This window comes from Serinus canaria, chromosome 7, assembly GCF_022539315.1.
Source record: "Serinus canaria isolate serCan28SL12 chromosome 7, serCan2020, whole genome shotgun sequence".
In the NCBI taxonomy this organism is placed as follows: domain Eukaryota; kingdom Metazoa; phylum Chordata; class Aves; order Passeriformes; family Fringillidae; genus Serinus; species Serinus canaria.
The window spans coordinates 3106270-3132799 of NC_066321.1; the positions used below are offsets into that span (position 1 = coordinate 3106270).

Consider the following 26530-nt stretch of genomic DNA (forward strand, 5'->3'; position numbering starts at 1 on the left):
ACACACATCTCACCACATTTAGCTCCGAGCCCAGCTCCTTCTACCTTGCCTTTTTAAATAAATACTCGTGGCACTCAATAAAATGGAAACATCAGTGAACAAAACAGATCCATATGAATTTTCCCCTAGGGATTAGGAATGGAGAGGAAGCACATCTGGTACAGGAGAGTTGTGTTGCTAGCTGTGCTCTCTGATAGGTGAGTACAGTGATAATCTCATTTATCTGCAGTGTACCTGAATGCTTCTTGGATCAAAACCTGGGGGAGGCAAAGACTGAAAAGGGGGAAAGCCCACTCAGAAAAGATGGCAACTTCCAGATGTGATCACCAGGGCAGTGAGGCGCTGGGTTCCCTGGGAATTACCTCAAGACAAACACGGTGAGAATTACTTTGGAGAGGATGAGAGCAAAAGCACACCATGAGAAAGAGGAGCAGATGCATCTTTCAAGCTCAGGATTCCTCATGCCTCTAACTCTTCACATGCCCTTTTACTAATTTTTCTACACTGATAATCTATAGAACCCAATTACACAAAGCCTAAAAAAGCTCCTTCCACGAAAGGCATAATGCTGATATCTGAGTCACGAGCACAGCTAATGTAATCTAACACATATTGCAGGAACCTACTGCACACAGATATTACCAATTAGCACATGATTTTAACAATCAACATTCATGCAATTAATAGAACACTTCATATTCCTTCTAATTTTGAGCTCTGCATGAGCATATGTTATCATGACGGAATGTGGGATCATTTATTTATACTGGAAGCAAGGCATAGAAATCAGAGAGGCTGAAAGTTAGCCTGAAAGTGAAATAGGCTCAGCTTTGCATTGAGGAGAGAATATTATTAGTCTCACTTCTAAAAGCTGAACCCTTACCTTACCTTCTTGGTAATCCTTGCTGTTGGTGAACTTCTGGAGAGGAAACTGTGTCTTGATTTTCCATTTTCTCTGAAATTGAAAACTATAGCATAACCATCACTCAAAAAAAAAGGTAAAATAATAAAGTAAAAAAGTAAATAAATACGTAAATAAATATGTCTTGCTTAGATATAAATATATATTATATGTATAATATATATTATATATATATTTTTTTAATATATATACATTCAAAGATAGCAATAGACACCTTGTTTTCTACAACTATGTATTATTTTTCTTTACTGTGAACAGGAAAGAATCACTATACTTCTAGGACAGATGAGGCATACAGAGATTAAGCCCACATCCCCACAGCATTTAGCCACTCACTTACTTTGAATTCCATAGGATTTAGGCATTTGACGCCTTCAGGATCCAGTCCTATTTTATTTTTTTCCTATTTTCTGGCAGCAGAGGAAGCAGGGCACCAAATGCCTGTTTCCCAGAGAGGTTGCCAGTCTACCTTACCTGTCTCTCTCCTTGCTCCTTGGTGCTGACATCAGTAAGAAGCAGTGGCACTGCTTTAATTACTCAAGAGCTCAAAGTGTTACTGGCTCATTAGGGAGACGAGATGCTCAGTAAAGAAGGTGATTTTTGCATGTAGGCTGCAAGGACTGACACTGCACTGCTGCAGTGGCTGGAGCTGCTGCATTCCCTGTCTGGCTCTGAGAAGGAGAACATCAAAACACAGGGACTGTGAGAGCCTTTGCTCCAGAGCTCCTTCACATCTCCAGCTGCCTGGTTACAGGGATGTCCTGGTTACAGGGATGTCCTGGTTACAGGGATGTCCCTCATGTTGCTGCAGCTGACATTCCAGCAGGGCTCCCCAGCCAAGCACATCCTTCAGGAGCTCCTCCTGGCAGCTTGGACACACACCTGTGCCATACCAGCACCCCACCATACCGACCTTCAGGTCAGGAGGATCTCTCCTCTGATCCTGCTCTCAAGAGCTGCTGTCACCAGAGAGTCCCTTTCCCCCTGCAATGGAAGGTGGTGGCTGTCCCCTCTTTGCCTTTGCAGTGGATTAGGAACAGCGTTAGATCCTCTTGGGTTTCTGCTTTGGGAAGAGCTCTAAGCCCTTGGGAAGCCCATGGAAGCTGGTGGAGCAGGGGATTCTCTCCAGCAGCAGGCACCAAAGCAGCTCAGGCTGCAGATGTAGACTCCAAATTGTTGTCTTTCCCTCTTTCAGGACAAGCTCCTGGGAGAACTTGGTTTACCAAACATCTGATGTGTATTTATCAACAGGAGAAATGCAGCCTTTCTCTGGGTATAACTGTATTTCTAAAAAATGTCACATTTATGTCTCCCATTGCTGTCTCCCCCCACTGAGGAAGCCTTCACAGAAACATCACTTTTTGGGCTGCTGCTGTTTGAAACAAGAACAGATTAGAGCAATCCACAGGTTGATAAGGAAGAGAGAGATTTCACCTGTGACTACACCTCTCATGTTTATCTCAAGGGCTCTCCGACCCAGGATTGGTAAAATAGGTGGTGAAGCCTCTCAGAAAATCAGTGTTTGGCTGTGCAATATCCACACTTGGAAATAAGGATGCAGCTCAGTGCATATTTCCATGATGATCAGGGTGGATGTACATCTATAGACAAATGAGAGGAGGGAAAAAGGAAGGTCTCAAACTCAGTTTTTCTGAGGTAACTTCAGTGAAGGTAATAGAGCAATGTGAGCGTCACTGACAGGGAGCTAAATTAAGCATAATACTTTTTACACTGAGTAAACACTTTAACAATGTCCTTCTTGCCAACAAGAAATCAAGAGGTACTTTATTCCACCAATACCTTCAGTAAGCTTCCATTTTTTCTAAACCATTATTTTTATTGAAGGCTTTACTGCACAAAGAATCCAGGGGGAACAGGAAACCACATAATGGTGCAGGTTGGGGAATTCTCTAAAAATACGTAACCATGGCACCCTTGTCATTACCAATCAAGTGTTCTTGATAAAAAGTAGAGTAATTAGCCTTTGAGAGGAGCATAAAGCTAATTAAAAATGACAACTTAGTCATCTCAACAAACAACAGCACGGAACCAGCCCAGAGTTCTAACTATAGCACAATGTGATAACCTGACCTGCCACAACCACTTGCCTTCAACCCCTTAAAAGAAACCACAGTTTGTGAGATTGAAACTTTGATAACCTCTTCCTTCATTGTAAAATTTAGGTTCATCTCACCTGCCATCCAATATTTCTGCTTGTTCTCTGAGTTTCTTCGTCTTTTTCCAAGAAAGTTTTGCCCAACTATCAGAAATTTTCCCAAGTGAAATGATGGAAGTTCATGTAGTCTCCTAAAGGGAGATGACAAAATGTGAAGCACGAACATATGCATTGTCAAAAAAATTCACAAGCTGCAAATGAGTTGAGTCTCATAACAAAATTGCTTGCTCAGAATTTATAAATAATAACCAGAAACAGAAAGAAACCACTGGTCTCTCACTTACAGAGCAACTGGGGTTCAGCCCTCTCACAGGTGGTAATGACAAGGTTTTAATTCAGTTCTATGGAGCAAGAATGAATATTTCTTCATTTCTTGCCCTACCAAAATCCTTGTGCAGGACACATTATCAGAAAATTATTACAATTACCAACATTTTATGTTAGCAGGTGTATTTACTCATCTTGCAGGTACTGAAGGAAACAAATAATGGAATTTTCATGGCATCACAGAATGACTTGGGTTGGAAGAGACCACGAAGGTCATCAGGTCCCCCCCCTGCCATGGGCAGGGACAATTTCCACTACCCCAGGGTGCTCCAAGCCCTGTCCAACCTGGCCTTGGACACTTCCAGGGATCCAGGGGCAGCCACAGCTGCTCTGGGCCTCCCCACCCTCACAGGGAAGGATTTTTCCCAATCTCCCACCCATCCCTGCCCTCTGGCAGTGGGAGCCATTCCCTGTGTCCTGTCCCTCCATCCCATGTCCCAAGTCTCTCTCCAGCTCTTCTGGAGCCCCTTCAGGCCCTGTTTTTAAATCTTTTCCTTTTCAAATCACCAGATTCAACTAAATATTTTCCAGCATAAACATATATATATATACACACATATATAATTAAATACATAAACTACAGCCAGCAACCTGTGGCACTACATTCCTTAGAGCTGAGGGCTCATTCTCTTTAAGAATTTGAGTTCTGGAATCACAAAATCATTAAGGTTAGAAGCAACCTCTGAGTTCATCAAGTCCCACCATTGCCATAAAAATGCTGAAGTGCCCTAGCCTAAAGTGTGTCCATGCAACAGAGTCTCCACAAGGTTTGGCACAGCTCCTCAGCTCATACTCACAAAATTAGAATTAAAAAGCAAAAACCAGCCCTGTGATGGGCCAAGCCCAAACACTGGCTCCTCAACAGGTCCTGCTGAGTGATGCTGATATCTCATCCTGCTGACAGACTTCCCTCAAGCCTGCAGGAAATACAAATTTGATCCTCAAAACAAGGATTGACTGCAATAGGAAAAGAGGTAGAAGAGACTGTGGTTAGGTTTTGAGTATCCCACACTATTCTTTCACTCTAGTTTCAGTTCCTGCTTGCTGGGAAGGTCAGAACAGTGACTTAGAGAAGGCCTGAGGCTGCTGAGATGCAGCACATCAAAAGCACCCATGAAACACTGATTGCAAGGCAATGCAAGCAGTGAAAACTTAAGCTCCTTTGACTTACAGTATATATGAATATATGAGAGGGGAAAACACTTACAGATGTGTATCCAGACCAAATAAAAAGGCCTTGTAGAGACAGGGAAATATGTATCTCGTGCCACGCTGCTTGCAGTCCTAGGAAAGCTGGAAGCAGAAATAAAATGTTTGCTTATACTCTGAATAAACTTTGGATGAAAAGAAATTCTGAGCAGCCGTGAAGCAGATAAAGACTTTGATCCTGCTCTGTAATGCTTGGTAAGACACAGCTCAGGAAGGCCAGGAAGGCTTAGGAAGGAGAGTCTCCCTAAGCCTCCTCCACAGCCGGTGGAGAGAGGGATCATCCATCCCCGGCTGGAGTAAAGGAAGCATTGCTCCATTCCAATCCATGGATGCAGACCAACACATACAGGCTGAACATCTTAGGCTGGGATCCCTAATCTACAGATCTGCCCCTCTCCATAATTATTCACATGCCAAATGGAACAACCTTCCTGAGCCCTGCTTTACAAGCTTTTCACTGAAAACATTTTCGGGGTGAAATTCTTCCTCCAGCTGAATTCTCTGTGGTGAATTCGGTGGAATTTTGGGTTATTCCAGTTTGCTTTTTCAAGTCTTTAAAGTGTTTTCTCAAAGATTTTTGTAAAGGCCCGTGTCTAAAAAAATTTTAAAGGCCCTAAAGGAAATGCAGTTTCTTTTCATACGCCTACAGGACAAGCAGGTGTTCTGTTCTCAGACTCTTAGATGTTATAAGACATAAGGGAAGATAAGAGAAGTGTTGCTTTTCTCTTCCTTTTCTGCTTTCCCCAAGCAAAAATTAAAGTTTTACAGGGATGAGGTAGTAATCTGCAACACCTGCAAGGAGCAGGAATCTACTTGATCTTTTGACATGCCATTTCCTTGTGCAGGGATGGCAGAGATGAAAATGAGGAAAAATGAGGTATTTTTCTTGTTAGGAAAGGGGAAGAGAGTGAAATCTACATTCACATTTATACCTATCCTTAGACCCTACAGGCTCTAAACTTAATTTCAAGTTTAACCTGGAGAAATAAATGGAAAAAATACTCTGTAATAAAGAGGACTGTGTTGGCAGCAGAGTGGATTCAGTGATAGTTCTTCACCCAGCTCTGATTTCTTTGATGCTATTTATAAAAATGGAAGAAAAGTGATGGACCACTCCAAACAAATTGTTACCATAAACCAACAGCAAACAGCAGAATTGGCCCTTTAAGAGTTGTGTGGAGAGAGGGAGAGGACTAATAACATACCTTTCCTGGTCCTGGGCTATGTTTATCTCCCATATTTATTTAAAAGCAAATCAAAATACTTTTAAACAAGTCGGCTGGTTCCAAATTTAGGAACAATTGAACAAAGAGGAATCTGCTAATTCCAGATGGAGTGCATATAGTCCCTTGGCACTTATTACTTACCAAATGTTTCAGAAAGCAAACACATGACCTAAAAGATTTCGTGAGTGTGGGGTCCTCAGAAAGCTTTTAACAAGTCATGTATTTCCACCCGTATTTACTTTACCCACACACAAAACCCCTACTTCGTTTTCCTTTCCATTCTTTTTTTTCTTTTTTTTTTTTTTTTTTTTTTTGAGGCAGACAATGCTCCCTTTAAAGACTATTTATGGATGATTCAGTTATCCCATCAGGGCAGGAGCTCTAAAGGTGTCTCCTTTGAAAGGCTTCAGCTGTGGAGCATCTGCTGCCTGCCAGGGCCACCTTCCCCAGCGGGTGCAGGTGTTTTGCTAAAGTGGGATCCTCCTGCCCAGCCCTGCAGGAAATGGGCACCCACAGATGGTTTCTTATCTCAAAGAGACACCAAATATTTCTCTGTTGTGGGATTTTTTTTTTCTTTTAAACCTGTACCTTTGCACACCAAAGTTGTCCTACAACATCCTGCCAGGCAGTGCCAATCCACTGTCATGATGCACCTCCAGGCAGATTGAGATTTCTTTTTGTATGCATTTCATATTCCTTGCTGAGGTGTTTTAAATTAATTTAATGGGAAAATTAGTCTAATGAATGCAACTTGGAATTTTTTAGGGAGTATTATATTCCGCTATTCTAATTGTTTCCTCCCCAAATTAAATACTTCAGGGAAAGAATAAAGTAGAAATTCTTGATTTTTGAGGCAGTTTGATGAAAGTCAGTGATTTTTCAGCAGCACCCTCACCCCAGGAGAGCAGAGGTGGCAGTGACAGTGACATCTGTCTGTCCCAAGCCTCTGGAGCCAGCAGCATGTGCAGGTCCTTGTAGGCAAAAATCCCACCTGGCTGCTTCAGGAGATCTTCACTAAACCCCTTCAGTCTGAGAGGGTAAAAGCTTTCACTTCTGTTCTAGGGGACAATTTTCATGACACAGACTACAAAAACTTCAATGTTTCTGCTGTTCATACATTTCTGCTGGAGGGATGAGCCCAGTCCTGCAAGAGGGGCAAAATCAAAAGCAGCAGAGAAAAATACTTAATAAATGTTTAATTCTCTATTGAGGTGATTTTTTTTTTTTTCTATTCTTGCTTTCGACATTCTAACATTCCTTTTCTTAGAAACCAAGCCCCTTCCATGATTCTCAAAGGGGAAAAATCTAGAGGCAGTGAGTTGTTCCTAAGAGACTGAGAAGAGAAATAACTTTTCATGATAGTATGAACAGGTAGATGCAATTTAGTCTGGAGTTTTAGATGAGTTATACCTCTTCTCTTCAAGCTTTTTAATTTTTGTCTTATTTTAATAACCTTCCTTCCAGTTATGCTGCAACCCTTTCCTTTGGGCTTCTATGGTTGTCATTTTTTCATAGCCACAGACAGCCCAGAAAGAAACTGAGGGCAAACATTGTTATTCCAATCTGAGTAACTACAAGGTGAAATTTATCTGCTGACAAAGACTCTTTGTTCAGAAACTCTTCTCTGACTGTGGGCAGGGTGATAGTCCCTAAAGTTTTCCTGCTGCAAATCCTTAAGCTGCACCAGCAAACTCAGGCAAACACGTTATTTTACATTTTTAACTGAAATGCTTTTTGTTTTTATTTTAATGAATCCCCTAACTCCAAGTTTAATTAAACTCATGTTTTTTAATTAATTACCAACAAATGCAAATAAGGCAAACTGCACAAACATGTATTCACCCTTCCCTGATAGATACGTGGGTGGGTTTTTTTAATCCTGGAGTGCCAGGATTTAAAAATCTCAAAGTCTTGAGGGTTACAACCCAAAAATTCTTTATATTTGGGGCTTTATGAGAATATTTTAGTAGTGTATGACAGGGAGCTCTTCTGCTTAAGGGAGGATAAAACAAACTGCAGGTTCTTTAGGTGTTACCCACGTTATTCTTGCTAAACAGCAGTGACACTCAGCAGATTTAGACTTGTGCATATATTATAATAAGGAAGAGAAAAGAATGTAAATAGAAGAATTTCATAGAATCACAGTTCTGTTCAACTTCCCCAAACACTGAGAAATGTGGATTCATGAAATGCTCTCTCTGGTTATTATATAAGGGCAGCTACACCAGAAATCCTAAATGAAGCACATAAGGGTTCAAGCATCAAACTTAAATGCTCAAAGCCCAGGAACCCCAAATTTGAGATATGTCATGTAATCATGCTTATATATCAAAAATTCCTGTAAGGACAATACACAGTTTAATTATTTTTTAAACTACATAAATATTATTCACAGGAGGAAATATTTCAAGATCTCATGAAACATTACTCTGAAGAGCTGCTTAGAAATTTCTTAGCTTCTCTGATCACTTTTTTCAGTCCAAACCCTGCAAAAGCAGCCTGTCCCTACTACGTGGGACTATTTAAATCATTAAAGCCAGCAGGAATATTTGTTCCTGCTCCCTTCCATGGATGAATTTGGCTGTGTCCACAAGTCTAGTTCAGCTCAATCTCACAGTCCCAGGATGACCTGAATCCACGCACAGAGATCTCGAGTTTGCTTAAAGCCTGAGCTCAGTTCTTGAGCTCTGGCCCTCCTGGATCCCAGCCCAGAGTCCTGGCCCTCTACACCCTGGACACGAAGTAAAGCCAGCACTGGAGTGCTCAGCAAGTTCCCTGGACAATGCATTTTCCCATCAGTCAGCAGGTAAGAGCTGTTTTTCCTACTTGGCAAAGGGTTTTCTTATTTGCAGCAGCACTACACACCTTTGGGAAACATATTCTGCAAGTGTTTGCAAGCACTCATGTTTCCACTTCTATTTAGAGTCATTTTTAGGTTGTATTTTGAGTTTTATGCATCTCTATATTTATATATTTTCATAAATTCTGTATTTTTTATGCACATACACAGCTCTCTATGAACACATCCAAAGAACCTCTTCTACTTCCCCCCATCCAAAACAAAGGCAGATTTCTTCATCAATAACCATGGGCTGGAAAGAAGAGATTAAAGGACTGACACTAAAGCACCTTTACCTTTTTCCTGCCCCCTAAGATGCTAACTGTGAATCAACAAGTTTGTGATGCTTCTTTTCCCACCAAAAAGGCAAATAAACAACTTAAAAGGGAAATTAACAGTTTGGAGATCTGCCTATATAGATAACTTTTGGGCTTGTAGGAGCTTTTCCAGCTCCCTGTCCCTCCGTTTGCCCAGATGAAAAATGGGAATAAGCTGCCCCTAATGATCTTATGTAAAAATTTAATTATGTTTAACTTATCTAATTGAAGTATTTTGAGGAGCTTGGCTAAAAGATGTCATATTTGCAAAGCTATTTGTTGTATTTAAAGATATTTGTGCTCCTATCCTTGGGAAAATTCCTCACGTTCCCTGTCCTGCTGCACTTAGCAATGATCCTATCTTGATTGTGTTCCAGCTACCCAGTGTCAAAAATAATCAGGAATAGGCAAGATAAAGCACAAGAGTGTTCTGTAGAAGGCTGTGAATCCAGTGGCTCCTCCTTCCCCTCCTTTTCCAGTCTAAACACATGCTACCCTTTGGAAATAACAAATAAATAATTAAACCAGCAGGGCAATGTCCACTCGTCTCCTGAACAGCTCCTGAAACACGATAGTCCTTAGGCAGCCATGCAAGATTTATCATCAGAATTTCAAGGCTTGAGAAAAACCTTAAAGCATCCCACATCCCCCCAGACAGCTCTTCCAAAAAGATGAGGAAATAAAGATATTCCCTCTTTTGCTTTTTCCCGGTTTCCTTCCAGCCCACAGGTTGGCGAGAGGCACGGGGACCATCAAAACCAGCTTTGGTAGAAAGGGGTTTTCCTTCCTTAAGAAATATTGCAAACAGAAGATTCCCATGTTTGAAAGGTCAGAGGAAAAAAACATAATGCACTCATGAAGAGACAACCTCATTAATCCTGTTGTTCTTGGCCCAGTCAATAGAAGAAACATAAATGCTGTCAACACTGCACTGCTAGATAAAGGATAAAAAGTGGGAATGAAATGTTTTACTGCAAGGACTGCTCTTATGGTTTGAGAACATTTCTGGAAATAACCTGAGCTGAGAAAATGTTCCCTAGGAGGAATACATTCTGTGGGAAACTGTGTGGAAGATAAAGTTTGGTCAGTGACCTTCTCACTATCCTCTAATCACACAGCACACACTGCTCCAAAGAGAAAAAAGGGATACTGTGCAGCTAGAGACACTTTACCTTCCCCACATTACATGAATTGAAGTGGAAAACTCAAGAGTATCATAAATCTCTATTTCATGCTTTCAGACACTGTAGTGAAATAATAATCTACTGTAACTCCTGGGAAAAAAAAAAAAAAAAAAGAAAAAAAAAAGTGACTTTTGGTTTAGGGCACTGCAATAACACCAACCGTGATACACCTTGGGTGAGCATAAAAACAAATGACTGGAAGTTGCTAAAAGGGGAACTTGCCTTTTCATCTGTGCAACGTTAGAAGCAGAGAAAGAGCCTCACATTTCTCATCCAAGAGCAGGAATAACAGAGAGGGGGAAGGCACGAGACGAGACCTCTCCCGTGCAGGCAGCTCCCAGGGATGAGACAGAAAAGCTCAGTTTAAATAGTTGCACATTAATGCAGCAGCAGCAGCAGAATTCAGACACTGTATCTGTACAGACAGAGAGAGTAAATATTGGCTTATGTAGTTACTCCTGGGAAGATTAGGGAGACATCAAATATGGATGTGCCCAGCGCTCCACACGCAGGGAGGGTATTGGAAAACTCCCACTTTTAGATATTTGTAGGGAATATCATTTTCCCTTTCTTTTTTTTTTAATATATTTTTTATTTGTCCTTTGAAAGCAGAATTACTGTAATTACTGTCTCTGAAAGGTGGTTGTTTGAAGACTGGTGTTACACGCACGGAAATGTCAAAGCTTTTTTGGTTTCTGCAGCACGAATCTCGGGAATGCAGTGTGATCTTCCTGAAATGGCATTGCTGGGGTAATGCCACAGCACGGGAGTTGAGTAAATATTTTCCTTGTGCTCATCAGCTCCTGGCTGTTGACAAATACACTACCTAGAGCAGTAATGCAGGGTAATGATGTCATTACTGGGGGATAAACATCGCAGATGCCGTGCGTGCCTATAGCTCTTGCAAAACAGAGCTGAGGGTGAATTAGTTTGTGTACTCCACATCTTTCAAATATTTCACTAATCACCATAGAAATAATGAACTAATTCAGACACAGGCAAATCTGAAGTGCTGCAGTTCAAAATTACCCTTTTTTTGGGAAGGCTCCTTAAAGATAAAGAGAGTGGAGTGGACAGAATGAAATAGCTTTGTGTCGCTGTCCCTTGCTGGTTTGGGACGTGAAACAGAGAGGGTGCAATGACATATTCTGATTTTACTTCCATCCATCTGGAACCAAGAACTACCAGAAGTCTGACAAGACAGCCTGATTTCCAGCCAGATTTCTAGAAATGTTAATAAGAGTTCCTTATTCAAAAAGCACCTTCAAAACTTCTTAACTAGCAGGAAGAGAATCTCAGATGTCTCATCAGCCACCACAATCACTCCTGGAAAAAGACCAAGAAGTGTCCTGCAGAATTCTCCTGCTACCAAACCTGTGAATACCTGTACATAATCAAACCTAAATACATCAAGTCATAGAGATAAATCATCCATACACAAGATAATGCAGGTAACTAGAGGTGAGGAACAAAACCTTTTGGAAAACCTTCAAGGAATGGACAGAGAGGAGCAGCATTTTAACAGATGTTCTCTTGAGAACTTCATTCAAAATAAATTTCTATATTTAAGTGTATTAATTTATCTATTAAGGAGTTCTTTCCCTTTGCTAAAAGCTTTCCAAGTGTAAATCAGGAACAACTCAGAGACTCACAGAGGATGGAGCACCATTTCCAGTGCTTTGGTCAGGTACATAGCAGCTGCAAAATGAGCTCAGGACCACACAGGACCTGCAGAGGCTTGGGGGGTGGTTTATGGCAATAGCAGAAAGTCACCAGCAGAATTTTCTCTCTCCATTTTGTGCAGTGCAACTTAATGGCATTATCGACATCTTCTGTGATATACATCCTGTGATCAGTGCAATTACTGCATGTCATCACCACTGTAAATTTACCCAGCCTGAAACCATTTTAAACTTAAACTGCATACTTAAGAACTACTATCCACCTCCTCTTTGTAAATTAGCTGTATGATTTATCTGTGGGAACCATTTCAAAAAGTATACATTCAGAAATACATATACCACATGATGTCTTTTCCATATGGCATCTCATAATTATTTTGCTGTGTGTGAACATGATGAAAACAGTTTCATAATTCTCTAAGGGTTAGGGTAAATTATTTCAATTAGACATATTTCAGAGCAAACATTACCTTAGGGTTTATTAATAACAGTACCTGAGAAGGAACAGCTGCCTTTTAAGCAGTGAGAGCTGTCAACTTCTCTCTGCCCCCCTGTAGCACCCCTTTTGTGGCTCTAAAAAAATGGTAGATTTTCTCATGCTTTACCTAAACAGAGAACTTGGCAGCAGAGACCTGGTTGTAATCCTCAGCAAGGGAGCTGGTGGGTGGATTTTTTTTCTCTATAAAGTCTTGTATAAACCACACCAGTCTCCTGGTATTTATTTTGTGTAATGTTGGAAATCATACACAGATCCAACAGGCCATGTAAAGGAGTTTTGTAACTTCCTGAAACTCTTTTAGGCAAAATCTTTCCTCCAACAGCAGTCCCATGCTGTCAGGATAATATCATCATTTTTTAAGGGCAAGGTTCCTCAACTATTTGTAACAGGAGAGTTTTGAAAAGACAAAATGCAAATCTAAATTAAATCAGCTAATTATTAGGAATTGCTGCCGGAATTATTAAGAAGAAAATTAGCTCCATCGTCAGAGTATATGGACTGTTTTTCAAGCTTGCCTTGCAGTTTTCTGTGTTGTGTTCCTTATTTAGTTGTTTTTATATATCAAAACTCTAAAATTCTGCACCTTGATTCTGAATGACCAGTTGTGTGGGAACACCCTCTGCTCAGATCAGCCCACCTGCTTTGATGCTCCACAAAGGTTCACCTCCCTCTTTGCAAGGAATACTTTGATTTAACTCACAAATGCCTAAGGATCCATGTAAACCCCCAAATCTGAAAGGGAAGTGAGCTGAGAGCCAGCCAAGGAACAGGCATGGAAAATCCCTGCCTCTCCCCACCCTCACAGCATGCAGGGTGAATTGACCCTGAATGCACAGTCACTAAATCTGGGTTGAGAAAAGGGACAGAGTTACATCTGTGGGCTAATAAATAATGCAGGTACAATCTCACAGAGGGCTGGTGTGACTGAACACTTGCTACAACCTGTGGGCTGCAGGAAAACTGCTGTGGAGCTGCAGCTCTCAGTCAAAGAGTGGGAGGTGAGCCTCCCCAAAATCCTGCTTATCCCAGCCTCATGCATGGAAGAGGGATGAAAGCACCCAGCATGGGAAAAGCAGAAATTTAAACTGAACTACCTCTAGTAAGAGTTAAACTTACTGAGTTTTAAAATCAGTGTGTTGAGAAATCAATTCTCACCTTGGCTGCCAGTCTTTGATCCAGCAATGCTTGTGTGCCTGTGGGGAGTGGGATTCTCATTTATCAATTCCACCACAAATACTTACACACACACAAAAATAGCACAAAAAGTGAGAAAGGACGTGTACTTATGTGCAGAACTGTAGGTGTTGCACACAGAATCACAGAATGGTTTGGGTTGGAGGGGACATTAAAAACCATGCTGGCCCACCCCCTGCCATGGCAGGGACACCTTCCACTGTCCCAGGTTGCCCCATCCAGCCTGGCCTTGGAAGCTCCCAGGGATGTGTAAACCCATGAAAGCCAATACCAGGCCATCCAAAATGCTCAGTTATCACCTGGCCAAACATGATTCTTCCACGACATCGTGATCATACTTTCATCTTTTCATCTCAACCGCAAGAGGAAAAAAGCATTTCCAAACAGAAAAGAAAAATTGATATGTAAAGGGATTCAAGCTATGAAATATTTCCTTTTGATTCAGGTCCTAGTATTTTTGCTTGGCTCAAGTTCAGGAAGGTCTATAACTTTGTTGAGTAATTTCCAAAGGCCTCTTGCCTGTGTCTGCTCAGGAACACCTTTAGCTTTGAAATTGCCACTTTAAATATGAGAGAAGCCATTTGCTCCTCTGCCATCTCTGGTGCAGTGAAGCCTGTTGATTTCTACAGTGGTTTTTCACCTGTCCCTTCTCCAGGAGGAGCCCAGGCAGGTCCCAGCCCCAGAAGAACCTTCAGCACAGGGTGCTCCATACTCAAAAGTTCTGGGGCAGACTCTCTGTGCCCTGCTGCAGTGTGTAGAAACCCATAAGAAGTGAAGGAATGGGAACCTTAACGCTGAGATTTTTTAATAAATTGAATAAACAAGCTTTTGTCTAATGTTTGGACTTTGAAACCGGTTTTTAATCTGGGGAAGAATAGATTCCCAATCATCAATATATTCCCAATCATAATCTCTTTCCCCAGGTCATCCAAGGAGGGGACTGACATTTGACCTTTGCTTTCCTCTCTACTTAATTCCTTTATTTGTTCTCCTTCCCTCACTCACTCCTTTACCAGACAATCTGTGTTACAGTTCACATGCTGCTATACTTTTCAGAATCCCACCCTTTTCTGGGTTCAATTCTTTTTGGGCAACTCTCCTGAAGCAACGAAGCCTTCACACTGGCCCTGTCTGCCAGATCTTTTCTTCCTTAACCACTTGCCAATTCATTGGCTTATTTCAATCCAATTTAATAGAGAGGTAGAAGCCCTGAAGATAATTAAATTCCTGTAACTTCTGCAAACATTGGCAGCTGGAGACAGGTAGGGGAATGAAGAGAAGGCCTCTGCTGCAGCAAAAACTGTAATCATAGGTTTAGCTTGGATATTAGGAAAAATTTCTTCACCAAAAGGTTTGTCCAGGGCAGTGGGGGAGTCCCCAGCCCCCCAAGGGACTTAATAGCCATGTGGACGTGGCACCTGGGCACATGGCCTTGTGGTGGCAGGGCTGGGGAATGGTTGGGTTCAATCATCTCAAAGAGATTTTCCAACCTAAGCATTTCTGGGAGGCTCTACAGGAACATTTCCGCTGGCCTGGGTTCAGCCAAGAGGTGAATGTGAGATCCAGCACCTGGGGGAAACTGAGGCACTCTGGCAAAGGATGGCCATGTTCAGATCCTTCATACCAAAAGATGAATCTGCAGTGGCAATGAGACTTCTGGAATTCTGCATCTCAGGGATGCAGAACTGATGTTAACTGTGCTCCTCCTTCCCACAGGTGCTGACTCTCAAGTCCCAGTTTCACCTAGATTCTGCAGAAATGTACAAGAGCTGATGTGGTACCTGGTACCCAGGGAGGAGAATCTAGTTCCAGATTCAGCATCTGTGCATAAAGTACTGTCCTCAGCCTGTAGTTTTTGAATCTGAAAGCTAATGACATCAACACAGTGAGTATTTGTTTTGTTATTTGTCTTTACAACCACTTCTGGCTTGTGCTGCTCTCATACCTGTTCCCAACATCATTGCATGAGTGGCTTGGGTACAAACTTGTGCTCAACAGTTGCACAATATCCTTTATTGGCAAAGGGACTCAGCTGGGAGTCAGGAGACAAACTTCCATCTGTTAGCAAAAGTGGTGAGACTGTGAAAAGTTATCTTTTTTTTTTTTTTTTTCCTTCTCTGTCCTTTTTTTCTCTCCCACACTTTGCCTTTTTCATTAGTTGGAGCTAAAAGTCCTTGAGCAGAAAGGCCTCTTTTTGTACCAGATGTTTGCATGAGCCTAGCACATGGGGAGCATTTCTTAGTTCAGGTCCAGATGGGCTATTGCAAAGAAGATAATATCAAGACTAGCAAATACTGATGTTCTTATGTCTATATGACAACATCACCTTTGAAATGGGAACACTTGTCTGGATATGTTATGAGAAAACATTTTTACTTGCATATTTAGCTGTAACAGCCCTGCTGAAGTGCAAACATAAGATCTTAAAAGTACCTCCATCAAAATTAATGGACAGCCTGACAGAGATCAAACCTGTTTTCTGCAAAGAGGTTAATAATCTCACGGCATCTAAGATTTTGCCATGCCTGTCTTGTTTCTGTTTCTCTTGCTCTGAGAGAAAGGCTGGACCTCTCCTGAATGTTGTCTACCACCCACGAGCTTGGCTCAAGACCCATCTATAAATTTCATTTGCCTTTTGAAGAGATGAAATTTTCCTTGACGAAGGTGATTACCAGGTATTAAAGGCTAATCTTATAATAAATTTGTGAATTAGTAAGCTTATTTCTTAACTAGTCAAAAGCAAATCCCTCTTGCTCATACCTTGTTACGCCGGCATCGGCTGCTATCGTACCTCTGGAATTTAATCATTTGTCAGGGTAAAAAAAATCCCAAGCAGAGATATTTGCTCACTGAAATGAGCCAGGGTGGCTGGGTTACTCCCCATAACATGGGGTTCTTTTAAGATTTTTTTTTTAATTTAGTCCCAAAGGGCTTTTATTTTGTGTCAATTCGTACAATAAAGTTCTCTTTTACGAGGCTGACTTCGCTCGTGTGTTGTTAGCGCACTTAATTAAACTCTGAAATGCTTAATTCTTTCTGGGGCCCCAATTCTGTTCTGTACAAACATTGCTGTGTGCCCACAATGAGGGAAAGTCAATGTAATTCCACACAAATTTCAAAGACCTCCCCAAAGCGTTTGTTTGTGAGTTGGGCAAAGGAGAGGGGAAGCAAAGAGTTGGATCCTGGCTCTGGAATTGCCCCCGTTTTGAAGGTGAGGGCCATCTGAAATGCTTGGACCCGCTTCTAAATCCCCCTGCAGCCTGGAAGCACGGCTTGACTCCCGTCCAGCTGTACCCAAAAGCAGGGATAAATTATGCATGTGAGGGGCTGCAACAGCCTTCACATGAAATATTGATCTGCTGGTGCTGTGCCACGCTGCGAGCCCGAGCATCTCCAGATCCACCTGTCTGCTCCGTGGTGACGGCCGCTCCCGCAGGACCGGCTCTGGCGGGGCACACAAAGCCTCCTGTCTCAAATAGGTGGGTCCAGAGCAAATCTCCTCAGCTTAATTTATTCCACACCCTTGCTAGCATAACAAGTGTTCCTCAGCCTCTGTGGATATGTATTCGAGAGGGAGCTGTCTGTCTACATTTGATTTTACATTTCCTTCGGCTGGTTCAGAGATCCATAAGCAAAACCTGGCACCCGGGGACGTCCAGGAGGATTGTGAATTCATGAACAATAAATGGGTTACAGTCAGACATACCTTAACATTTTAATCTCTGGCAGAGAGGGTTTGGATAAATGGTTTTGGGTAGCTCTGTGTAATAGATTTATTCACCTGTATGCATATTTTACTTGACCTTTTCTGAGCAGAAGGATTTCACTGGGGTGAAGAAACAAAAAGTCTCCTCCAAGGGTGGCCACCTGCACTCTCCCATTGCTGGCCTGGCAGGCAGAGCTACCTTTCAGCCAGCTGGAGCAGTGGAGCACATGCAACACCATTTTCAAAGGAGGGACTGGGCACATCATCCAAGAAGAGTAAGGAAAAACCTCTTTCCAATCCCACCAGAGCCCTTTTTGATCTCAGCCTCCTGCAGTGGGGGCCATGTCTTGGAAATGCCCTGTAGCCTAGGGGACAGATCACACCCTTACAAGCCTTCCCCCCCACATCTTTCCCCCAGCCTCTGACATAAAATGGCCATTTTTTGATCTGGACAAATTTCTGCAGCCACAAAACACCTCTGACCTCAAAGGGTACTCCTGCCCCAAGAGATGGGCAAATTGCACCCAACATGACCTGAGTTTCACCCACAAAAAAAAACCAAAAAAAAAAAAAAAAAAAACCACCAAAAAAAAAAACCAAACATCTTCTGAGCTCTCTCTCCCCTCCTGCAGCAGTTCTCCTACCAGACACAGGTCCTTGAGGTCCATCAGGAGTTTGGAGGCAGATGTCTTCTCCAGCCCCTGCTTGTCTCATCCACTTGTGAATGTGCTCCTTGTTAAGGTGCTGACCTTTATTTGAGACATCAAAACTGTAAGACTGAATCAGACCTGTGAAGAATACCAATAACTGTGAGTGTTAAGTAATTTTCTTAACATGAAATAACTGTAAGCAGTTTTCCCAGCATTCGTGCATTGCATCCAAATTTCTAAGTTATAGTGAGTCATCAAAACCATTTCCAATTATTTTATTAGATGCTCCAAACAAGAATCTGAGCAGCCTGACTGTATAAGAAAGGCTGGAAGGGTTAAAGTAGGGAGCTTAATAACCCTCTTTAGTTAAACATTTCCAGTTAAGTCACATATTGAAGTTTTTCCACACCTGAAAACCAAGAATCTTTCTGAAAATTACTTAGTAAAAAATTAGTGTGGCATGCCCATTGACTAGGTATTCCAACCAGATGGAAAACTCTTACATGCTCAGCCTTTACTAGATTTCCTTTCTTTCTTTTTTTTCCTAATTGCAACAAAGCCAAGAAGGCACAAAATTGGAGAAAACAACTCAATAAAGAAAAAATAGGACAATCATACTTTCTCATTATTTTCACAGGAAGACTTGGGTTTAACTCTTGGGAAGAGGCTCAGCTCAAATGACATTTTCACACAACCAGTACATCCTCTCCTATCTGCTGCACTGAGCTGGGTTCAAAATAGCTGAATAGCAATAACTACCAGGCCAGTTGTGGATCTGACATTCAGAATTAAGCAGATGGCAAGCACAAAAATACAGTCTGGGTTAAACACTGACCACATTTGCCAGAAGCACAGACAGAGAAACCCCAGCCACATCCAGATCACAGGCAGAGCACATCCAGATCTACCAAAACAGTGAGAGCAGAATTCAGTATAAATTATTCTGTGCTAATAGTACATGGACATCTGACAGTATTTTTCTTTTCATGCCCTGCTTTTTTTTTCTTTTTCTTTTTTTTTCCCTTCAAAAGGATGGAATTTCACTCCGTACCGGACAGTTTGGCCAAGAGCTTTTTCCCAAATGGATGCAATCCCCTTTCTGATGTGAGAGCCTAACACCAGTCTCCTGCCACTCCATCCAGCCACGCTGCTGGGTAGGAGGTGATATTTAAAGCCATGCCAATGGAACACAACAGGGGATAGGCAGAGCACAGGCAACAGAAGGAGGATTTTGCAAGAGCTCGCTGGGTCACGATAAACTCCTTCTCTGGCCACATCCAGTGTCCAGCCCGTATGGCTGAAGATCTTTGCTGGAAAGCCTTTGTTATTTATTTGGAAATTCACTGTGGCTGTGGTTTAACTCTGTGTTTTGGAGCTGTTCTTTAATTGATGTGGGGCACTTCATCCTCCCTAAACAACAGTCAAAGGAGGACAGCGAGGCAGGTGATCAATACCAGTGGGTGACCCAGTCTCTGCAGGAATGTTACTTATACATCAAAAATTTCTGCACAAGAGCTGTATTTATGAGGTTAAGAGAATCCTACCTTTGGCTAAGCATCAGTAAAAGCCTCGCAGAGAAACTTCTTTGTTTCTGGCACAAATAAATATTTATTATTGCACTGGGGAAAAAAGTACTCTCACAAAGCCTAACTATTTTAATAAAAAATTTAATATGTTTATTTCTTCCAGACAGGAGATAAAAAGCTGTCAGAGAAATAATGGTTTAAATTACAGTGAGATCCTTGCTTAATCTTTCTCTTTCTTCTTTCCCAAAAATCCACGTGGCATGCTCAGAAATTTTATTTTTAGTGAGAAATGTCAAGGAAACACTTTATGGTAAGTGGCTGCTCTCTATTAATTCTTTTGTTATTAAACGTGGGAACATTAATTACCATTAATCATTTTGGCTCTAGTATAGATTTGCCACAATAAATTCTTTAAACACATATACAAACCCTATAATCTAATCAAGTAATTTTCTTCTACCTACTTGGAAGGGAGAAAACAGCAAGACTGCTATTGTTACTTCTATTTTTTTTTTTTAATTCTGAGGAGGCGGAGGAGAAACTGGCAATGGGACCTCTATAGGAACAGAGAAAAAACCCAATAACTATTCCTACAGACAGTGTATGTTCTTCTTAATAATAATCATGCCTTAGAAGAGGTAAAGTGCCTTAATAAAATGTAAAGAAATTCAGAAAGGAAGAGATGTATGCAGCTCTAAGTCGTCAAGGAAATGCATTTCTCTGCAAAAGCAAAGATAATAATGAAACTTTGTTTTTCCTAGAGAAAATAAAAAGTAGTACCTGAATTAATTGTGCAGCAATTAGCCAGGTGCCTCCTAATGTGGGCCTTGTGATAGGGCCCACATTTCCAGTGCTGACAATAAAGTTCACATTTAGTGGTATGGCCATAAGCCTGCTGAGATAAAGAGGAAATGCAAAGTTACAAATACAGGTTGCTGTTGTCAAGGTAGTCACGGGAGCTTGTGCTCTGTTGCTTTTCACAGGGTAACACTGAACTCTTTTTCAACCTGCCATCACCAGATTCCCAGATTTTCATACTGGCAGGTGCATTTTTTAAACCACAGCGGGTAATTCTGCACAATAACGTTGTCATTACTCCTCAGAAGCCCTGATTTGAATAAACATGATGAATGAATACACTGAATTCTCAGAACAAACAAGCTGCAACCTCCATCTTAAGCACGGAAGTCGCGGTGTGACTGATTAAGTATGGATGCTGCTTGCCAAATCTCACTTTCACTTTTAAACTTGCAGTTGTTCTCAGAATGAAGTTTCCATAATGAACAGTTAAAGCCATTTACCTCAAACATTGATCTACAGCTGGAGGCTTTGCATTAAAACTTGTCTTAGCCACTTTGGGCCTTTACCACCAGTCAAGGTCTGTGCAGGCAGAGGAGAATAGCTCTGTGAGGATTCCCTTCACTGGGATGTGATCCACACTTTGCACTCCAAAGTCCACAGCCATTCATCCAAAATCCAGCAGCTAAATAATTCAGCCACCTCCCAGCAGCTCCTCAAGTCCTCTCACCTCACGTTAAACTCTTTAGTGAATCCTTGCACAAGTGTAACAAACAGGTTTTAGTCTCTCCACTCATGCCTTTCCCCACTCCAGACAGCTCACACTGTTTCTGCCTCTTAGCTTCAACTTCTTTGGAACATCTGATCTCCTCCACAAATTTCTTTTTGATTCCTAGGATTCAAATTTCCTTTGATTCCTAGGTCCTTTCAGTCTTCTTTCAAGGCGCTCTAGACACCCAAGATTTAACATAAAACTGAACCTTCTAAGAAGAGATAGTCAAAAATTACTATAACCCTTCACAGCTGGGTCAGTTTCCATATCATATCCTATTTCCTTTCCTAAATCTGTTGCCTTCACAGTCTGCAAACCATTTCTTCTAGCAGGCAGCTCAAAAGTGTTTTCAGGTAACCTGCAGCTGCTGAGCTGCTCCAGGGGGTGTAGACCATCTCTGTGAGATGATACAAGGATGTTCCCACTCTTTCCTTAATAAAATCCTCTAGAGGGGAAATAATGAGGGTCGTCAAAGGTTATACAAATTCCTTACTGATGGAAATAAGTTCAAAAAGAATAGTTCCCAGGGATGCAGAGAATTTTTGTGGAGAACAGAGGTGCAAATCCTTCTGGACATTGGAGCAGCCTCCTCAAGGCTCTGGTGGAGATCCCTGGAGGGATCAAAGATGTGTGGGTGTGGCCCCCGGGCACATGGGTTAGTGGTGGCCTTGGCAGTGCCAAGGGGAATGGTTGGAATCTATGACCTTAGAGGGCTTTTCCAACCTTGTTATAACAATAAACCCCACGATTTACCAAGGCATTGCTGGGAAAACCTGACTTCCATCTGCTCGGAGAGAAATCACACCAAGGCCCCTCCAGCAACGTGCCAGAGAGTGGCTCTAAAAAGGCAGGAATGTGAAAAACCCCCTTTTCACCCCTTCCATCCACCAGCAGAGCTGAGGGTAACCTACTTTCCCCCTGTGCTTGCGAGGAGCAGAGGCACAAAGGCAGGGAGCACACGGTGCCACCTCACACACATTGTTTGATAACGATTTAGCACCCAAGTACCCGGCATCCCACGGCTTTCCCTCCTCCCAGGGTGTCATGGAGTTATTGACATTGACAGAACCAGGTTAACAGAGACTAAGCAACACTACAAATTCCTGCCCCTAGCAGGAGGGATCGAATAATTGCTTTTTTCCCCCTTTTTTACTTGTTTTTTTTTGCCTTTTTTTTTTTTTTTTCCTGTGATGTAAAAGTTCTCAAACTGTGGACAGCAACAGGTTGCAATACAGGTTGTTTCCCACCATGCTGAAAATATGCTTTGCATTTTGCACCCTCATAGCCTGGACTCCTCTCAAAATGACTCAGTAAAGAGGTCCATTCTGAGGTATCATTTTCTTCAGATGTATAAACCCCAGCATTTTTAAAAAATATAGTCTGAGATCACATATCATGTGTGTGTTATAAGAAAAAGAATTTTAAAAATCCAAATTTTGAAAAGAAATACAGAGTTTTCTTAATTTATCCATTTATCACAAATTATGCCACAGCTATCATCTTGTCTCAATATTAGTCAGACAGATCCAGAAAACAAAAAAAAAAAATCTATAATATTCACCAGTACTGCATTTTTTGTGAATTTAGTCATCTTATTCAAATCTTTTTCACTAGATTATCATCACTTTCTGAGAAAAAAGAAAATAAAAGAGAAAATAAAAGTGAAAATCCAAACATTTCCAGTTTCTGCTGTAGAAAAGACAAAATGCCTGTGACTTAGAGAACCTGTCACAAGTTATAAGTGTTAATAGCACGGCTTTATATCTTCGGGAATAACTTCAAACACACAGAACAGCCCCCTGGTTTTAATCTTATTTTTTCCCTTAATAATTGACCTACATAAGCAACCAAACCCTTGGTACATTATAGTGGCATAATTTAAATTTCTCTTAGGTGAACAGTAGAGTTGTCACTGAGGTCCCTAACCAATCATAATGGAAGACTGAGGGCTGGAGTGATGCTTTGGTTGCTGCAGTGTTTGAGGGGGGAAAAAAAAGTGGGAAAGCAGTAAAAAAAAAAAAAAAAAAAAAAAATACAAACCCTCTAGAAATGAACAACCTGGTGGAGGTTTCAATCCATTAGCAGCATTGAGCTTGCCAGTTCTGTACTGCAGCATTTGACAAGGCTCTGAGCCAGAGATTAAGGCACGTCTCCTGAGGAAGGAAAAGAACAGGAGCTTCCACACTTCATTAAGGATATGTTTTATTTGCAAACTGCCAGCCCACAGAGTGGCACTGACTTTTGGGTCATGGAAAAGGTTGCAGTTGTGCACTTGAGCCGTGCCAAGCTGAGTTGGATAATGCTCCTAAAAAAGCAAATCAAAGAAAAATGATAAGGAAAATAGGGAAATCCACTAGTACAAACCACCTAAAATAGGATTTGAAATGTGACTTGTGCTCCAGTCAGGATTTTCCTCCTCAAAAATTGCTCTAAAGCAGGACAAGAGCCCAAAACAACAGGGAGCAGTTAACTACAGAATGCATATTCAGGCTGTGTGTTTTTCTTATAATTTAAATATACATTCTCAGATTTATTTCACAGTGATTGCTTTAAAAAATGTTGACATCCCTATAGAATCGAGCCTTATCTCTATTTGATGCTTTGCCAATGACTGTACTAACATTCCACCACTGTACACATTTTTTTTCCTAAGCTATTGTTGTTTTTTTCCTGGCTTGTTTTTCAAAATCCAAATAGAAATACGTAGGTTATATGGTTTAGAGCATAAATCATAAATCACTCATCATAAAGGGCCAATTCTTGGAGTCTTTATTTGTTGTTTGCACTGGCAATTTCCCAATCATTTTCACAAGGAGCAGCATTTGAATAAAGACCTGGTTGCCAGTAAAGGTAAATTTTCTCTATTCCAGGAAAAAAAAAGCTTTACCAATAATATTCTGGGTTGGGTTCCAGCTTCTCTGCACTGACATCAATAGGATAGTTTGAAATGAAAGGTGCTCAGTGGCTAAAGGTAAGAAAAAAAGAGTGCCCATGGGACCATCACTGGGAAGCTTGCCCAAGAAGACATAAATTATATTTCTGGAATGTCCATGACCTATTTCCTTGGATTTGAAAAGCTCCAACAGTGATCACCAACAAAGCTGTGCACCCATCTGGTCCAGCTGCAAACACCACTGCAGCCACTGCAGAACTGGCAGTGGGGAAGGTGCAGCTCTACCAATACCAAAGATTATGGCTCTGTATCATCTTCAGTGCCTGAAAAAAACAAAGCAGTTACTTTTATTTTTAATCTGTAGCTGAAAGACCATTTATGGATAAAAAATGTTTCTGCTGTATGTCCTTCAATACTTGAGAAAATATGAATTTGACAATCTATTGCTGCACAGAACAGCAGCAATTTTTAAAGTACTTTAATTGCCTTGGTAGAATGTATCCTTTTTTTCTAATTTTTTTTTTGATTAAATGCAAGCAGATCTCAGGGTATTTTCATTTAACATGTCCACACATGTGTTTACCAACCACAGTTGACTGGTGGTTCTTCCCTGTTGAACTTCCTGATTTTTCCCTATTTCACCACCTTTGATGACATTTTCAGCTAGAACTGGTGATTTCTGTGCAGCCCAAAATTACAAGATGTCATGGGAGCCATAACTGGCAGGAAAAGTAGCACCCTGGCTCAGCCCAGGCAAAGGCTCTGGGAAGCATCTTTAATGAGATCAATGGAACATTTGCTTTTCCTCTCCTCTCTGTTAAAGTCATGCAGAGCAAGAAAGTCAACAGCTGCAAAGATATTGGTCTTTTTTGGTCTTCTCCATTCAGGATAACCAAATTTGTGACCTTGGAAGGAACAGTTAAACTGTTTGTAGGGCTGAAGTGGACAAAATCATCAGCCAAAATAAAATGTTCACCCAGAGCAGAATCGTGGCATCTCCTCAGTCTTAGGAGTTGAGAGAGAATCAGTGATTAGGAAAAATATCAAAAGCTTACAAGAGAGAACTTTTGAACTGTTGGCCAATTTTGCTTTGCTCCTATAAATTTTCCTCACTTGCCATGTTCCGCTTGCATTAAAAAAAAAGAAAAAAAAGATAAAACAACTAACAACAAAAACACCAAACCTATAACCATCAGTTAGCTCTGTGGTGAGGTGATTGTCTGCCAACCTGAGGTCAGAAGCAGAGCTGGGATCCCAAAAACGAGGCTTTGTTTTATAGCATTGTATTTTTGATGCGGTATTTGAGAGTCAATTACTGTTTCCATTATAAACCCTGTTTTCCAAGGGTTTATACCTCAACCGTTTTCATTTTCATCATGCTGAACTTGGCATATGAGCATTATGGGTTCACAATTTTTAAATAGACCAAATGAGGTTGGCCCATTTTTAGACACAGAGTAGTCAGAAACTGTTTGTCAGTTGGTTTTGATTTTTTTATTCTTTGAATTTCACAAAACTGAACTGTAGTTTCACTTTTAGAACTACTTTACTTCAGAGAATTAGTCTCTGTGGCTGTGTCTGATACATCTCAGCACTTCTAAGAAAAATTTAATTGCATTTTTTTGTAAATAAAAAAGCCTGTTGACAAAATTCTCCCTTTAAGAGCTGATTTTCTTTGTGTAATTTCAGATGCCAAGTCTCCCAAGCCATACGTCCCTCCAGAGGCTGGTGCACATCAAGCCACTTTTACAGCTGAGAGGTGGATTTTAGCCCAGTAACTTACCTCATTTTGGAAAGCTGGGGGCAATGCATCAATTCAGAGGTCAGCATCTCCAGTCATAATCTTTCCGGTGACTTCAGAAAGCTCTGGACCTGAGAGACCTGGAGGAATTGTCTCACTGTTTCCCCCACCAATGACTCAAGGTTGACTGCGCAATGTGGGGCAGAGGGAGGGCTGTCTCCTGGGCCAGGTGAAGCCCAGAACAGAGTGTACCCTTGGTAGAGACCAAAATCCAGATGGCCACTGGCTGCTGAGCCCTCCATCTGGGGCTGCGTGTCACTCAGTAATTGCACACAGCAGATGCTAATTGCTTAAAAGCTCCTTCAGCTTAGAAAACTCACTTTGCCAAGGCCACGACGAATATTTTTCTTTGACTTCAATTTCCATGCATTCCTTCCACCTGAATTTCCTGCATTTTTTGCTATTAATTGAAGATAGCTGGAATCACAGGGCAATGACACAAAAGTTTCACAATTTGGCTGTAGAACTGTTGGACTGACTCATATTCAGTTCATCCCTGTGAACGCCTGTTTCTGGAGAAAAGGTTTGTTTCGTCTGAAGTACAAAGAATTCAAAGTTCATTCTTACTAGAAAGGTTTCTGGTATTTTTCCCCAACAGAGCTGCTCTGTAGTCTAAAATCAGAGCAGAGTTTGCTCTCTATGAGCCAGATCTCTATGTTAAGGTGACGAATAAAACTTTAATTTAACTTCTAAAACACAATTCCACTTAAATTTTTTTTTTACAAATCATTCTTAGAGTACACTGGTAAGATCTGCAAGTTGGATCATACTAATGTGCTTCATTGTGAAACTGAATCACAGCAAAGCTG

General features: G+C 41.3%; 1 long non-coding RNA gene across 1 annotated transcript in view; it reads right to left on the bottom strand.

The window, feature by feature from the left end:
- The window catches only part of LOC108961682 (uncharacterized), a 66797-nt gene that overhangs the window by 23165 nt on the left and 17102 nt on the right, over positions 1 to 26530 (bottom strand). The window contains exons 3-8 of the long non-coding RNA XR_007778015.1: positions 20238 to 20352; positions 17926 to 18069; positions 4633 to 4718; positions 3117 to 3229; positions 2357 to 2523; positions 889 to 955 (exon numbers count right to left, since the gene is read on the bottom strand). This is a non-coding gene — a long non-coding RNA (uncharacterized LOC108961682). The remainder of the gene's footprint in view (positions 1 to 888; positions 956 to 2356; positions 2524 to 3116; positions 3230 to 4632; positions 4719 to 17925; positions 18070 to 20237; positions 20353 to 26530) is intronic.